The sequence below is a fragment of the Cydia amplana genome, chromosome 19, assembly GCF_948474715.1.
Source record: "Cydia amplana chromosome 19, ilCydAmpl1.1, whole genome shotgun sequence".
Taxonomy (NCBI): domain Eukaryota; kingdom Metazoa; phylum Arthropoda; class Insecta; order Lepidoptera; family Tortricidae; genus Cydia; species Cydia amplana.
In genome coordinates this window covers 291,603-308,161 of record NC_086087.1, presented here as the reverse complement: position 1 = coordinate 308,161, position 16,559 = coordinate 291,603, and the positions used below count along the sequence as shown (strand labels likewise).

The following is a 16,559-nucleotide window of genomic DNA, read 5'->3' as shown; positions in this document are numbered from 1 at the left end:
CCGCATAAGCTCCGCATCGATTTTATGCGGATGCGGATGCGGATGCGGATGTTGAAAATAATGCGGATGTTCCGCGGTTGCGGATGCGGATGCGGATGTTCGCAACATCCCTGTTATAGATTGTGAAACTGATAGCAGTAAGTAGTGATTATAAAATAAAAACCGGCCAAGTGCGAGTCGGACTCGCGCACGGAGGGTTCCGCACCATCAACAAAAAATAAAGCAAAACATGCAAAAAAACGGTCACCCATCCAAGTACTAACCCAGCCCGACGTTGCTTAACTTCGGTGAAAAATCACGTTTGTTGTATGGGAGCCCCACTTAAATATTTATTTTATTGTTTTTAGTATTTGTTGTTATAGCGGCAACAGAAATACATCATATGTGAAAATTTCAACAGTCTAGCTATCACGGTTCGTGAGATACAGCCTGGTGACAGACGGACGGACGGACGGACGGGCAGCGGAGTCTTAGTAATAGGGTCCCGTTTTTACCCTTTGGGTACGGAACCCTAAAAATCAGAAAATAAGAGTACCTAAGTAGGTATTGCAAAATAGCAACAAAAAAGATTTGTGCGCAAACGCTTCTTTGGCGTTTATCTACAACGCAGAACTAAAAGCTAACTCCACTGATACATTGATTAAAAGTCAAGGATAGAACTTTGCAGCTATCTGATTATCTTTATAATAATGTAAGAACGTCTAATGTGCTCGGTTTGTCCTCAATCCTACAATTTACGTAAAGTACCGCCGTTCTCCGATCCTCTCTCCGATGGCTCCGATAAGTGTAACGTTCGTTTCTGCCAACATTACGCGCGAGTCGAGATGCAAATGCAATCTATAATCAAATTACGCTCTCTGCCGATCCGTTAGTCATAATCGGAGCATAATAACTGCTTCTTTCGACTGCTTGCCGAGTACTGGGCTCAAATAAACTAGCGTAAACGCAGTTTTTCCTCATGTCTCACTACACACACTCAGGCTTGTTGTTCAGTCGGTGCCCTAACATGTAGTATCTGCTTTACTAAATGGCGATGTTGGGGCACTTACTGCACAAGAGAATTTGGGCAACAATCCCAGATCCGCGATGTACAGTCACCAGCAATAATACGTTACTCTTCGAAGGCCGCAAAAATATGTGACCCGCTCTTATGGCTCTATAAATAAGATAGTGTCAGATATATTTGCTGCCTTCGTTGTGTAACATAATATTGCAGGTGACTGTACTGCGACTACTGCAAACAGTGCCGAATACGTGCTGTATACGATCTTACAAATATGAAGGCCACAATCCACAATACACTGGTTCGAATACCCCGACCCGCGCGCGCGCACGCTACAGAAACATAGCGTTGTTCCTGATGCATATTAATAACATAATGTTAACGAGAACCGGTTTCTTTGCATGATGAATGGGTTCAGCGATAGTGAGATTAGTGACCGAGTCGAGTGGGCGACGAGGGAGGCGTTCTACTCCATATATATGAGTATATCTCGGTAGTTACAGGACTTACAGGAATTGTATAGTCTTGAAGAACAAAACACAACGCAATTTAGATGCTGAGAAACTTATAATATATACGTAATTATGCGGCTTTCTATCAGATAAAGGGTCGTTATGTTTCACGTGCAATAAGGTCCATTCTATCAACATTTCTGTTGGAATTTCAGATAAAATGGTCCTTATTGCACTTGACTTGAAGCATAAGGACCCTTCTGTAATGGAAGCCACATATTTGTTTCATTATTGAAGCTGACTGTAAATATTGTAACTTGTAACACATTGCTAACCAGAAGTCTGAATTAAGCTGGTCTTAAATTTGGCGAATGGTTACGTAAAAGGAATTAAAATTAATGGTACTAAATTGAATGACATTGGTACAAACAGCAACACTCCACTGTACATCGATACGAGGCGATTGAAATTAAAAAACATCCAATAATTTCAATCGAGAGAACGGGTCAAATTATCGTCTACTTGGGGACCAGTGATTCAAATGTTGAAACCAGCGGATATATCTTCGGACCAGTGTACGGATACTGTGAGTGTTGCGTGTTGTGCCGTGGACAATAAACATTAAACTTTGACGGGTAGCTGCAATTTCTTTGTCTACCCCGAACATTTTTATAAACTTATTTCGGGTACTTTAGTGGTGTTTTATTAATATCTCTGTTGACATTTGTTGGGACGTCAGTCTTTCCGTGACCACAGCTGGTGCAACTCAGCTGAAACGTCGAAATTAAAGGTAAAAACAATGAAATTATATCGCGGTAGACCCGTTTGTGTAATTAAATATGTGTACATCGATAGACCTTATTACAAAAGGTATAAGGTCCACCGATGTACAGTGTACAGTGTGGGCGATGGTACCTATCAACCTATTTTTTGAATCCTCGATGGGTTATGTTCATGAAATAAAAAGAAACTGGTAACCCTGCGAGGTTCTCTTCATAACACTATTAAGTATATACCTAAAAACCAAAAATTTACTATTTACAATGCTCTTGTAAAACCACACCTGCTATACCTTATTGAAATTTGGGGCAGTGCTGCAAAAACCAGATTAGCTGAACTACAAATTTTACAGAATAAAATAATTAAAATGCTGTTTAATTATCACTACCTAACACCTACAAAAAGAATTTTCGCTGAAACAAATGTAATGAGTATTAAACAACTATATATATACAACAGTTGCATTTTTATACGTAAAACTTTAAATAAAAAAATACACACGAACTTGTCGTTTAAAAATAGAAAAAATGTTCCGAACCCCTGCACTCGACATAGCCGCCGCGCTAGTTTTCTTATCTTACCGAAGATTCGTACTAACTACGGCAAATCAATGATTACTTTTGAGGGTGCGCGCATGTACAACAACCTACCCTCACATATTAAACATCTCGAAGCGTTTAACTCGTTTAAAAAGGAACTTGCTAAACATGTCATTGCAGACAAACCGATAATATAAAACGAGTTGAACGTGTAGTTAACTGTGTTATTCAGTTAAACCTAATAAATATGTACGTACCTATTTTAATTTTGTTATGCCGCGACGACGAAAAAATAGATGTAAATATGTATTTTAAATATGTTCTCATGTCAGTGATGTATTGTCTTTATGAGAATAAATGTCTTTAAACCTAAATAATCTAGAAAGTAAACAAGTGTGACGAAGATTTCTTTTAGTTATAGATTTCCGATACCACTGATGTAACCTCACTTCCGTCAAGTCCAGCGATCGACACGATTTTGATAAAGATCCCGTTCCAACATAATCCGGTGCAATCTTTGAGTTGCCCAACACGTCTGTATACAGATAAATAAGTTGGGCAACGCGTGCACCGATTTGTACAATATGATTAGAAAGGATGTACAGTCGCCATCAGATATATCGGAGCGGCCGGGGTACTCATAAATATTTGAACACGCACTCTAACGCCTTGACAAAAAGCGGCCAAGTGCGAGTCGGACTCGCCCATGAAGGGTTCCGTATTTAGGGGATTTATGACGTATTAAAAAAACTACTTACTAGATCTCGTTCAAACCAATTTTCGGTGGAAGTTTGCATGGTAATGTACATCATATATTTTTTTAGTTTTATCATTCTCTTATTTTAGAAGTTACAGGGGGGGGGGACACACATTTTACCACTTTGGAAGTGTCTCTCGCGCAAACTATTCAGTTTAGAAAAAAATGATATTAGAAACCTCAATATCATTTTTGAAGACCTATCCATAGATATCCCACACGTATGGGTTTGATGAAAAAAAACATTTTGAGTTTCAGTTCTAAGTATGGGGTACCCCCAATTTTTTTTGTTTTTAGGGTTCCGTACCCAAAGGGTAAAAACGGGACCCTATTACTAAGACTCCGCTGTCCGTCCGTCCGTGCGTCCGTCCGTCTGTCACCAGGCTGTATCTCACGAACCGTGATAGCTAGACAGTTGAAATTTTCACAGATGATGTATTTCTGTTGCCGCTATAACAACAAATACTAAAAAGCGGCCAAGTGCGAGTCGGACTCGCCCATGAAGGGTTCCGTATTTAGGCGATTTATGACGTATTAAAAAAAACTACTTACTAGATCTCGTTCAAACCAATTTTCGGTGGAAGTTTACATGGTAATGTACATCATATATTTTTTTTAGTTTTATCATTCTCTTATTTTAGAAGTTACAGGGGGGGGGGACACACATTTTACCACTTTGGAAGTGTCTCTCGCGCAAACTATTCAGTTTAGAAAAAAATGATATTAGAAACCTCAATATCATTTTTGAAGACCTATCCATATAGATACCCCACACGTATGGGTTTGATGAAAAAAAATTTTTTAAGTTTCAGTTCGAAGTATGGGGAACCCCAAAAATGTATTGTTTTTTTTCTATTTTTGTCTGAAAATCTTAATGCGGTTCACAGAATACATCTACTTACCAAGTTTCAACAGTATAGTTCTTATAGTTTCGGAGAAAAGTGGCTGTGACATACGGACGGACAGACAGACGGACAGACGGACAGACAGACAGACAGACATGACGAATCTATAAGGGTTCCGTTTTTTGCCATTTGGCTACGGAACCCTAAAAACAGAATAAAATAAAGATTTAAGTGGGGCTCCCATACAACAAACGTGATTTTTGACCGAAGTTAAGCAACGTCGGGCGGGGTCAGTACTTGGATGGGTGACCGTTTTTTTGCTTGTTTTTTTGTTTTGCTCTATTTTTTGTTGATGGTGCGGAACCCTCCGTGCGCGAGTCCGACTCGCACTTGGCCGGATTTTTTTTCTATTTTTGTGTGAAAATCTTAATGCGGTTCACAGAATACCTACTTACCAAGTTTCAACAGTATAGTTCTTATAGTTTCGGAAAAAAGTGGCTGTGACATATGGACGGACAGACAGATGGACAGACAGACATGACGAATCCATAAGGGTTCCGTTTTTTGCCATTTGGCTACGGAACCCTAATAAATGAGGCGTGAGATATTTGTGAGCACCTTGGCCGCTCCGATATATCTTATGGTGACTCTACCGTCTTCGCTGTTGGCTGACAAATTGCAATTCTTATTGCAAAGAGATAAGGTATAGCAGTGGTTAGTAAATCACCACACACTTTAGATAAAATGCGATTAAGTGCGATTTGCGGCTAATTATTGCATAAACCATCATCTAGTCCACCAGCCAATTTTGAAGTTCAAAGTATAGGTACAAACTTGTTTTTCAATAGATAATTAAGAAAAAATTTTTTTACAGAAATTTCAAGCTCTACTTACTATGAATGGGCCAATTTTTATTTTGCTAATGATTTTTTGGATAGAATAGAAACAAAAGCTATAAATTAGATTATCGAACGAGCGAGCGAAGCGAAGTGAAGTTCTTACATTCAACTTTGAACACGCGGCTGGCTAGCGGCACGTCCCGGCATTTCGATGTTTTTAAGCTGAACTGTCAGAAGATAGTTTGATACACAATAACTTAAGTAAATTTGTTCTAATTTAAATGAAATTGGGTAAACGTGTAGTCGAGGGCATTATATTTTAGTCATTAAATTATGAGCAGGCTCGATCAAGGGGTTATTGAGCTAGAAGAGCTTAGAAGGCCAAAAAGCTGTTTGTGAGGTGTCTTGCTATTCTGGTCATTTTATTTGCAAGAAAGTATGGTCGAGTTTGGTATCAAATGAAAGTGCTCGGCTTACACTTTTATAATATCGTTTTTAAATTTACCATTTTGAAATAATTAGCAAGCTAAAAATAAAATAAAATTAACATAATATAGGCATTTGACATTTGACAGGAAATATTTCGGCTTACCACAGATACAGTATCACTTAAGGGCTCCACAGACCTTGCAATAAATCGTACGCACGCGGTTTTCGATCCTTTGACGACTGCATTTAATTGATATTTTTGGCGAACCGCGAGTTCTCAGTTCGGGGCGAACTACTAGTATGTATAGAGTTAAATATGTTATAATATATGTTAAATATAAGCGCAATTTCACCGTATTTCCTAAAAAAACTTCCTCAATAACGTATATAATTTCATAATTCCATGGAAAATTGCATGTTCTTAGTCCCAAATTGGGATTTAATATTACAATAAATAATGAGGCTCTTCAGACCAGCCTAATTTTATAAAAATTTAACAAAAAAAATCGTATAAATAAAATAACAATCGGCCCAGATAATTAAGCAATAAGTAAACATTTTAGCAGCCACGTCGTGATTTAACATGTTTTGAGCTCCACTTACTATGCATATTAATAAAAATATAAAACTGACAACAAATCAACATGGCAATACAATGCAACACAAAATGAAAGAACCAGCGGGGTTCCAATCGTGGACCATGTATACTCGAGCACGATTATTCAACATAACTATTCATGTTCGATGAATGGTCATTAAGCAGTGCGTTCAATGCTTCCACATGCACTCTTAATTGCAGGCATGCATAATCAATTTAATTTGTACTATATCCGGATGGAGGAGTATTTTAGATTGCGCAATCGTTTCTCTCCTCTCTTCGTGGTATTAGGGCAAAGCTAAAAGCTTTGAGGGACTTTAAAGAATCAGTCTAAGCTATACTAAGCTATAATGCTAAGCTATGCGTCTAAGCTAACTTTCTACTAACTTAAACAGAATAACACTCTCTGTAATAACACTTTACATAATATACTGTGTTATAAACTGTATAAACGTCATATAAATTTGACATAAATCCGTAATCGCAAATGCCAGTATAGCTTGGTCCGATACAAACGTTAAAATTGTTGAGCCGAATTCATCATTCTCTAGATGAATCGACTTGTTTGTGGCTAATATACCTACCTACTGGCTATATAGGCTACATTTTGAAACGATTTTTCAAAAAGCGGCCGAGTGCGAGTCGGACTCGCCCATGAAGGGTTCCGTATTTAGGCGATTTATGACGTATTAAAAAAAAACTACTTACTAGATCTCGTTCAAACCAATTTTCGGTGGAAGTTTACATGGTAATGTACATCATATATTTTTTTTAGTTTTATCATTCTGTTATTTTAGAAGTTACAGGGGGGGGGGACACACACACACATTTTACCACTTTGGAAGTGTTTCTCGCGCAAACTATTCAGTTTAGAAAAAAATGATATTAGAAACCTCAATATCATTTTTGAAGACCTATCCATAGATACCCCACACGTATGGGTTTGATGAAAAAAAAAATTGAGTTTCAGTTCTAAGTATGGGGAACCCCAAAAATTTATTGTTTTTTTTTCCATTTTGTGTGAAAATCTTAATGCGGTTCACAGAATACATCTACTTACCAAGTTTCAACAGTATAGTTCTTATAGTTTCGGAGAAAAGTGACTGTGACATACGGACGGACAGACGGATAGACAGACAGACAGACAGACAGACATGACGAATCTATAAGGGTTCCGTTTTTTGCCATTTGGCTACGGAACCCTAAAAAGGCGTCTCAATCTTTCGAAAAACCAACAACAAATTGAATCGCGACTTTGTAATTGAAATTGAAATCATTTATTTCGAACAAAAGTCCATAATGTGTTAGTAACATAAATACTAATTCTTAAAGCCTAGCCTAGTTAGTACAAACATAACCTTAAAACAAATTCTGATACACTGGGGCATGTAGCTGCACCCAGTGCTTCAGCCACGGTGAGTCCCACCGGTCGGCCAACGTGCACAGCATGGTATTGGAGCTGGCGCGCCACCGCCTCAACAGTAGGGAATGCAAATCGGTTATTTTTTGTATGGAAATAACCGCGGTTTCGGTTAATAACCGATTATTTCCATACAAAAAATAACCGAAAATAACCGATTTGCATTCCCTACTCAACAGCAAGCTACACCGCTTCCTGATGATCGCGTGGAAGCCATCGATCCGTCCCTCCGTGAACATACCCGAGGCGCAACAGTGTCGCGGCAGCCCGAATACCACTCTGTACGCATTGTTGTACTGGACCCGCAGAGCGCTGTATGCTCGCTGCGTATAACTGATCCATAGGCTGCACGTGTAGAAGGACTGGCAATATGATTTAACTACGGAACCCTAAAAAGCGTAGCCTTCACCTTCTCTGTACATCGTGCAAACCTACGAGCAAGCATATTGCAGCGCACAGCCAGCGCTCTGCGTTCCCTCTCAATGTCCATATTGTCGCACATGTCATCAGTGACCCAGTGGCCCAAATACTTAAAATGCTTCACTTGTGCTAAAGGAGTGCCACAAAGACTCACAGGGAACACATTATAGGTCTTATTACCCGCTTTAAATAGCATGATCTCACTTTTGCTAGAATTGTATTTGAGCCCATGGGCCTCCGCGTACGACTCACATTTGCGCAACAAACTAATTAAACCACCCACTGAGGGGCTCAGCAGCACCATGTCATCCGCGTAGCTGATGTTATTAACGCGCACTCCGTCTATGGAACATCCCACACTGGCACTGCTGAGCTCCTCGAGCAGTTGATTCATATATAGGTTGAAGAGGCGGGGCGAACTTTGTAACATCATATAACTATGATTAGATTGATTAGTGCCCTTAGATCGTCTGGCAATCTTTACGTAATTACATAAAGTACCTAATACCTGCTCGCTATACTCTATTAACCAGAAGCAACCGTCGCCACCCGCCACTTAAGTGTTTATTGCGATCAATCCATCATCTAGTAGATTACCGTTTCGTCAAATCGGTGTGGCAATCCCATTGTAGCGGTACACTTGTCTGTCAGTATAACCATACAGAAATCTGTAAAGTTGTATAAACTTAGATTAGGTATGTACTCACGCCAAACATGGCTACCCATGCTTATTCCTAAATGCGAAAGAGTCTGTCTTCTGTCTTTTACGCCTGAACAGGTTTAGATGAAATTTGGTATGTGGATAGTTTGAGGCCCGGGGAAGGACAAAATATAGTTTAAGTATTTCAATCATCATCATCATTACACGTAGACGAAGTCGAGGGCATAAGCTAATAGAGAAATAAGTAAACTTAGAGCCACGCCAAACATGGCTACCTTTATTTATGAAACCATAAGTTCTGGCAGGTAGGTATGGTAAAACTTGTAATTTATTTATTGCGATCAATCCGTCCATCATCTAGTAGATAACTGTTTCGTCAAGTCTGTGTGACAATCCCATTGTAACCATACATTTGTCTGTCTGTATTACATTCTTTATTAATCTGAACATCACTATTCAGTAGTGCGACTAGTGGGGCAATCTCAATCCAGTCAATAGTCAAAAGACTTGTCTGATCGTTTGTCTGTATTCCAATGTGATCATCATGATGATCAATATATATTTAATGACACATATTAAATCAGAAAGATTCAAAATTCTAAAAAAGTACACAATGTATTTTTTTATATTCTAAAATCACGCACGGGGAAATCAGAAAATTACTCATTACAAAAAAACCGGACATGTGCGAGTCGGACTCGCGCACGGAGGGTTCCGCACCATCAACAAAAAATAGAGCAAAACAAGCAAAAAACTGTCACCTATCCAAGTACTGACCCCGCCCGACGTTGCTTAACTTCGGTCAAAAATCACGTTTGTTGTATGGGAGCCCCACTTAAGTCTTTTTCTACTCCAGCACTTAAATGTGTCAATTAAATGACTGACAGTGATATCTAAAGCAATGTCATTTGAATGCTTTGTCTATAGGCTCATAAGATGACTGCTAGCAGTCATCTTATGAGTATAATACAACTGCTTTATTTTTTTTAAAGATACAAGTTCCGATCATCTTGATTGAAAGAGGTATGTTTTCATTTACAATAATAACTCTTTTTTTTTAAATAATAACTCTTTTTTTTAATAATCTCTTTTTTTTTAATAATAACTCTCTCTTTTTTTTTTTTTTTTTCTTTTTTTTTTTTTGCTGCAGCTGTCATAGAAAAAGTAATGTATGCAACAGCTCATAATTGGTTCTTAAAATTCTCGGGTCTTTTTTTACAAAACTCGACTACGTCTCGTTTTGTAACTTCGACCCTTGAATTTTAAGAACCCTTATTATATCACTGTTGCATAAACTACTATTATTTTATTCTGTTTTTAGTATTTGTTGTTATAGCGGCAATAGAAATACATCATCTATGAAAATTTCAACTGTCTAGCTATCGCGGTTCGTGAGATACAGCCTGGTGACAGACGGACGGACGGACGGACGGACGGACGGACGGACGGACGGACAGCGGAGTCTTAGTAATAGGGTCCCGTTTTTACCCTTTGGGTACGGAACCCTAAAAAACAAAGGGTTGTTTATTTCTTGAGTCTTCTAAAATATTTGCTTATTTGGAAAGTTTCAGCTGCACATCTCTTTATATACTCGTAAGAACTAATGGAACTTCGAGGGTTATCTGTGCGTATGTATTGACCTTACACACTATAGGTATTATACCAACATATCCAACGTGCTAAAGTGTTAAGTATAGATGAGTATAGCGATCGATCCGCGATCCGGTCGTGTCGTGGGGCAATCTCATTGTGTCCATTGTGCGGAGCGCGTGTTGCAAGACCAGCAACACTCTGCACGGATGATTCAATTAAGAGCCAACAGGAGTGGTAATTTCTCCATACAAACGTACTCGACTGTTTCCTCCGTGGGTTTTGAAGCTAGAGCAATGATTTTTTCAACACAGATTAATATTGTCAATATCTGTGTCGGACCGTTTTGCTTTTTTTGATATTTTTGTTTTTTAAGGCGCTAGAGCCCTTCAAAAATGGCCAAAATGGCCTAATTGACTATGCCGCAATGAGAGGCGTGTTATTCAAAACTGACATCAATTAGTCAAAAAAGCAAAACGGTCTGACACAAATAATGTCATAATCATTTAGATTTCCAAATTTGGTTACGATTGGTTAAGTTTTGGAGGAGGAAACAGTCGAGTCCGAAACCTCGATTTTTGATATTTTTACGCAGGATTTTTCGCCTTGTCCTTATGGCACTACTTTTAGGAGCCGCTTCCGTTAGCGAGACGGGTATATTTACCTAAAATATTTAAATCTTAGCTCCTGTTGGCTCTTAAGCAATATCGTGAATGAGAGCAAAGGGTTTCTTAGAGGACCGTTGTATGAAGATGCATCGCCCTTTATCGTGCAGTTCGAAGTTCTAGATTCTTCAAGTCTAAATCGAGAGGCTTTTTGATTATTAAGTGCTGCAGGTTTAGGCTTGTAGATATTTTTAGGGTTCCGTAGCCAAATGTCAAAAAACGGAACCCTTATAGATTCGTCATGTCTGTCTGTCTGTCTGTCTGTCTGTCTGTCTGTCTGTCCGTCTGTCCGTGTATGTCACAGTCACTTTTCTCCGAAACTATAAGAACTATACTGTTGAAACTTGGTAAGTAGATGTATTCTGTGAACCGCATTAAGATTTTCACACAAAAATAGAAAAAAAACAATAAATTTTTGGGGTTCCCTATACTTAGAACTCAAACTCAAAATTTTTTTTTCATCAAACCTATACGTGTGGCCCGTTTGGGGTATCTATGGATAGGTCTTCAAAAATGATATTGAGGTTTCTAATATAATTTTTTTCTAAACTGAATAGTTTGCGCGAGAGGCACTTCCAAAGTGGTAAAATGTGTGTCCCCCCCCCCCTGTAACTTCTAAAATAACAGAATGATAAAACTAAAAAAAATATATGATGTACATTACCGTGTAAACTTCCACCGAAAATTGGTTTGAACGAGATCTAGTAAGTAGTTTTTTTTAATACGTCATAAATCGCCTAAATACGGAACCCTTCATGGGCGAGTCCGACTAAAATAAAGTCCGAATAAAATAAAGATTTAAGTGGGGCTTCCATACAACAAACGTGATTTTTGACCGAAGTTAAGCAACGTCGGGCGGGGTCAGTACCTGGATGGGTGACCGTTTTTTGCTTGTTTTTTTTTTGCTTGTTTTGCTCTATTTTTTTTGATGGTGCGGGACCCTCCGTGCGTGAGTCTGACTCGCACTTGGCCGGTTTTTTTTTCATTTTTTTCATCACAGACAAAAGGATTTATAAAGCGCAACAAACGATTAATAAACAAATGGCCGTTGCGCAATACACTACAATTTATGAAGATGCAAGCACTATAATAAATAAGTAATAATCTAGGTACCGCTAGTTTACAAGCGAGCACTAAAATATCTAGGTCGTCCAGTTGGCCCGCTGTTAACGTGATTGCAACTGCAGACCAGGCATTAGGCAAATTACCCAAGTGAATCACCTACGAATATTCAATATTCATTATGTTATCATAGGTTTAATAATATTCATAGATTTGCTTTTAGATTTATTGGTGTAATGCTCCATAACCTCTTAAGGGGGCATTTTCTTATTGTTTATGATATAATTGACATACAGTAAAACCAGCTTAATACGATCACGTTTAATACGATTTCCCTCATAATACACCATTTTACGCCGGTCCCTGCAACTTTAGGCTTGTTTTCATACATTTTTTCACGGTTAATATGACTCGAGTCCCGCTTAATACGCCATCTAAAATTATATATTACTTATCCGTCCCATTACGTACCATCTGTACGTTTGTGTTTTTGTCATAACCGTCGCATTGTTATGCAATACGCCGTTAGCCAACATTTTTTATGTGTTTATTACCTACCTTAGCTTTTTGTTTTGTCTAATATCTTTTGTCGGGTCCTTATCGGCGTGAGAAGGCGATGCCATCTGCTTGACCGTTATGGAGCACGGAGTGCAAGCTATCGCTCCCAGATTTATTTGCAGCCAGTTTCTCCAAGACTTTCTAGTTGAGCCTATCGTTAGTGTTCCTAAATTATTTAACTTATACCTACCTACACTTAAGATCACATTCGTTCATTATCATCCATTATTATAGTTTTTTTTTGTTCACGTTTAATACGATTTCCCGTTTAAGACTCTTTTTTTGCTAGGTCCCCTCAGAATCGTCTTAAGCGGGTTCTACTGTAATTGTATAAGTGACATGATGACAGTCGAAATATCTAATGTAAGCAATATTGTTTGTTTGTTCTGTATATTCCCATGAACATCAATAATCAATTGGCAATAGGGATGATGATACATGTTGAATTTTATAACAAAATCTAGTAAAATAGATAGCAAACAAGCAATTTATCACAATAATGTGGATATTAAAATACAAAAGTACAGGACCTGAAAGTTTCAAAATTTAAGTTTTTTTTTTACCTTCCAAAAACGATAAAAGTAAGGGTACCATTCGATTCCTTACATTTCATCCAAAAAAATATTGTAGAGCAACTATATACATTTAAACGCAATATTTCACCGACAAAAACGCAATTTTCTTGTTTTGTCCATACTACAAGATGGGCTCCCAGAGACATTGACGTCACGTTCCCTAGTCGTTTTGTATGGGGCGTTTCGCGAGTGAAGTGCGACTGTCGGCCTATGACTACAATTTCTGACTTTTGTGTTACTTTTATGCAATGGGTTCCATATAGATATTTGATCCTAAAAACAAACCCGATCGATTGATACCATAAATTAAAATGAGTCATGTAGCCTATTAATCAATAGAAAATCGTTCACAAACCGTTTTGTTCTTGTGAGAATGTAATTCATAATTCTTTCATAATACAATAGTATTTTATACAATCGTGATATAATGGAGAGCTTTTCAGTCGAGTGCCGTGTTTAGGCAACGAAGCTTGCTGAGTTGCCTAAGTAAAGGTACGAGATTGAAAAGCTTGATTATATCACTATTGTATACAATACTTTTTTCACCTCAGCAGCTCGAACAAGGGTACTTTGCTACTTACAAACAGTGAGACAAAATGAGCAAAATGCGATTTTGCTCACTGTTTTTAAGTAGCAAAGTACCCTTATTCGAGCTGCTGAGGTGAAAACTTAATTGTTGGTATATCTTAAGAAAACATGAGTGAATAGAGGTAAGTGATGAAGAAGGAATACATCTTTCGGGTTCTCTAATATGTTCTCACTGCTGAGGTGAAAAGTTTTGTGAACTACACGACATCAAAGTTATTTACATCGCGTGCGCTTTTGAGTTACTACGCTCAAGATTCTAAATTAGATTCACTCGCTACGCTCGTGAATCTAGTATAGTATCTTTCGCTTGCACGGGACTCAAAATAAGCACTCGAAGAAATATCAAACTTTGATCTCTTGTTGTACAAATAACTATTTAACGGCGGAAAAATATTCGAAGGGCCGATCCCAAATGAAATGGTAAAAAGGCACGGAGAAAGAAAAAGATCCATATTATTTAACTAACCTAACCTAACCCACTTAACGGTGCTTATACTTTATTTGGTAATATGTATACATTTTATGGTAATCATAGTGGTTGATTTAGTTTAGGTATCATAGTGGTCTCCGGCTCAAGGTCCGGGTCTGGGTCCGAGTCCGAGTACGGGTCCGAGTCCGGAGTCCGGGGCCCAATCCAAGTCAAAATCGAAATTGAAAATCACAAAACGTGTACTATGCGTCGTTGAGGAGTTCTGTTCTGATCATCATCAGCAGTTCCACTTCATCAAATGCCACAGTTTTTAATGTAAATGCTTGATTTTCTGATGAAAATATATAAAATTCTATACGGATGCCTTTAAGATTTGAGAAGTTCCCTCGATTCCTCATGGATACCATGTTCAGGACTTGAGATTGACATAAATGTGCCTAAAAACCTAACTTGCTTAACAAACATAACGAAAAGGACAAATCGCCAAATGCGAGCTATGCGTCGTTGAAGAGTTCCGTTATGATCATCATCAGCAGTTCCACTTCATCAAATGCGACAGTTTTTAATGAAAATGCTCGATTTTCTGATGAAAATACAAAAATCTCTATACGCATGCCTTTAAGATTGGAGGAGTTCCCTCGATTCCTCGTGGATCCCATCATCAGAACTCGAGCTTGACAAAATTGTGGCTTAAAAACTTAACTTGCTTAACAAACATAACGAAGAGGACAAATCGCCAAACGTGAACTATGCGTCGTTGAAGAGTTCTGTTCTGATCATCATCAGCAGTTCCACTTCATCAAATGTCACTTTTTTTTATGTATATGCTTGATTTGTTGATGAAAATACAAAAATCTCTATACGCATGCCTTTAAGATTTGAGGAGTTCCCTCGATTCCTCATGGATCCCATCATCAGCACTCGAGCTTGACAAAAATGTAGCTTAAAAACTTAACTTGCTTAACAAACATAACGAAGAGGACAAATCGTCAGACGTGTGCTATGCATCGTTGAAGAGTTCCGTTCTGATCATCATCAGCAGTTCCACTTCATCAAATGTCACTTTTTTGAATGTATATGCTTGATTTGTTGATAAAAATACAAAAATCACTATATGTGTGCCTTTAAGATTTGAGGAGTTCCCTCGATTCCTCATGGATCCCATCATCAGAACTGGGTTTTGACAAAAACGGGACCAATCTGTATGCATATACATACAAACAAAAAAATAATTTTCAAAATCGGTCCAGTAATGACGGAGATATGGAGTAACAAACATAAAAAAAGCGGCCAAGTGCGAGTCGGACTCGCCCATGAAGGGTTCCGTATTTAGGCGATTTATGACGTATTAAAAAAAAACTACTTGCTAGATCTCGTTCAAACCAATTTTCGGTGGAAGTTTACATGGTAATGTACATCATATATATATATTTTTTTTTAACATAACTTTTTTTTATTTTCTTGTTTTTTTTTTTTTTTTTTTTTCTACTTACAGTCTTTATTTCACAATAATGTCAGATTTACAGAATTCCACATCAAAGTAACTTAAAAAAAAACATATGATATAAAATCTAACTAAAGAAACAAGAAAACTAAATATATACTATATTTTTTTTAGTTTTATCATTCTCTTATTTTAGAAGTTAGGGGGGGGGGGACACACATTTTACCACTTTGGAAGTGTCTCTCGCGCAAACTATTCAGTTTAGAAAAAAATGATATTAGGAACCTCAATATCATTTTTGAAAACCTATCCATAGATACCCCACACGTATGGGTTTGATGAAAGAAAAATTTTGAGTTTCAGTTCGAAGTATGGGGAACCCCAAAAATTATTTTTTTTTTTCTATTTTTGTGTGAAAATCTTAATGCGGTTCACAGAATACATCTACTTACCAAGTTTCAACAGTATAGTTCTTATAGTTTCGGAGAAAAGTGGCTGTGACATACGGACGGACAGACAGACGGACAGACAGACGGACAGACAGACGGACAGACAGACAGACAGACAGACATGACGAATCTATAAGGGTTCCGTTTTTTGCCATTTGGCTACGGAACCCTAATAAAAAAAATAAAAAAAATAATAAAAAAAATAAAAAAAAACATACAACCGAATTGATAACCTCCTCCTTTTAGATTTGGAAGTCGGTTAAAAATGTAGAAACGTCAGTCTCTTGTTATTAAAATTCCATTTTACATAAAATTATAACCGCTATACAAACACTAACAAGCAAAAATGCAAATTCCGGTGTCCGGTGTTATTCGAGCATATTAATGAAGTAAAAAGTTGTTTAGTAGACACTTATTTAGTTTCTACTTGAGTGTGGGGTCTGGTGGGCGACCTT

The 16,559-nt window shown here is 37.8% G+C and overlaps 1 long non-coding RNA gene across 1 annotated transcript in view; it reads left to right on the top strand.

Moving 5' to 3' along the window:
* Positions 1-7,170, top strand: part of LOC134657299 (uncharacterized) — a 43,259-nt gene extending 36,089 nt beyond the window's left edge. Inside the window, exon 2 of the long non-coding RNA XR_010097591.1 lies at positions 6,917-7,170. This is a non-coding gene — a long non-coding RNA (uncharacterized LOC134657299). The remainder of the gene's footprint in view (positions 1-6,916) is intronic.
* Positions 7,171-16,559: the final 9,389 nt, after the last annotated feature.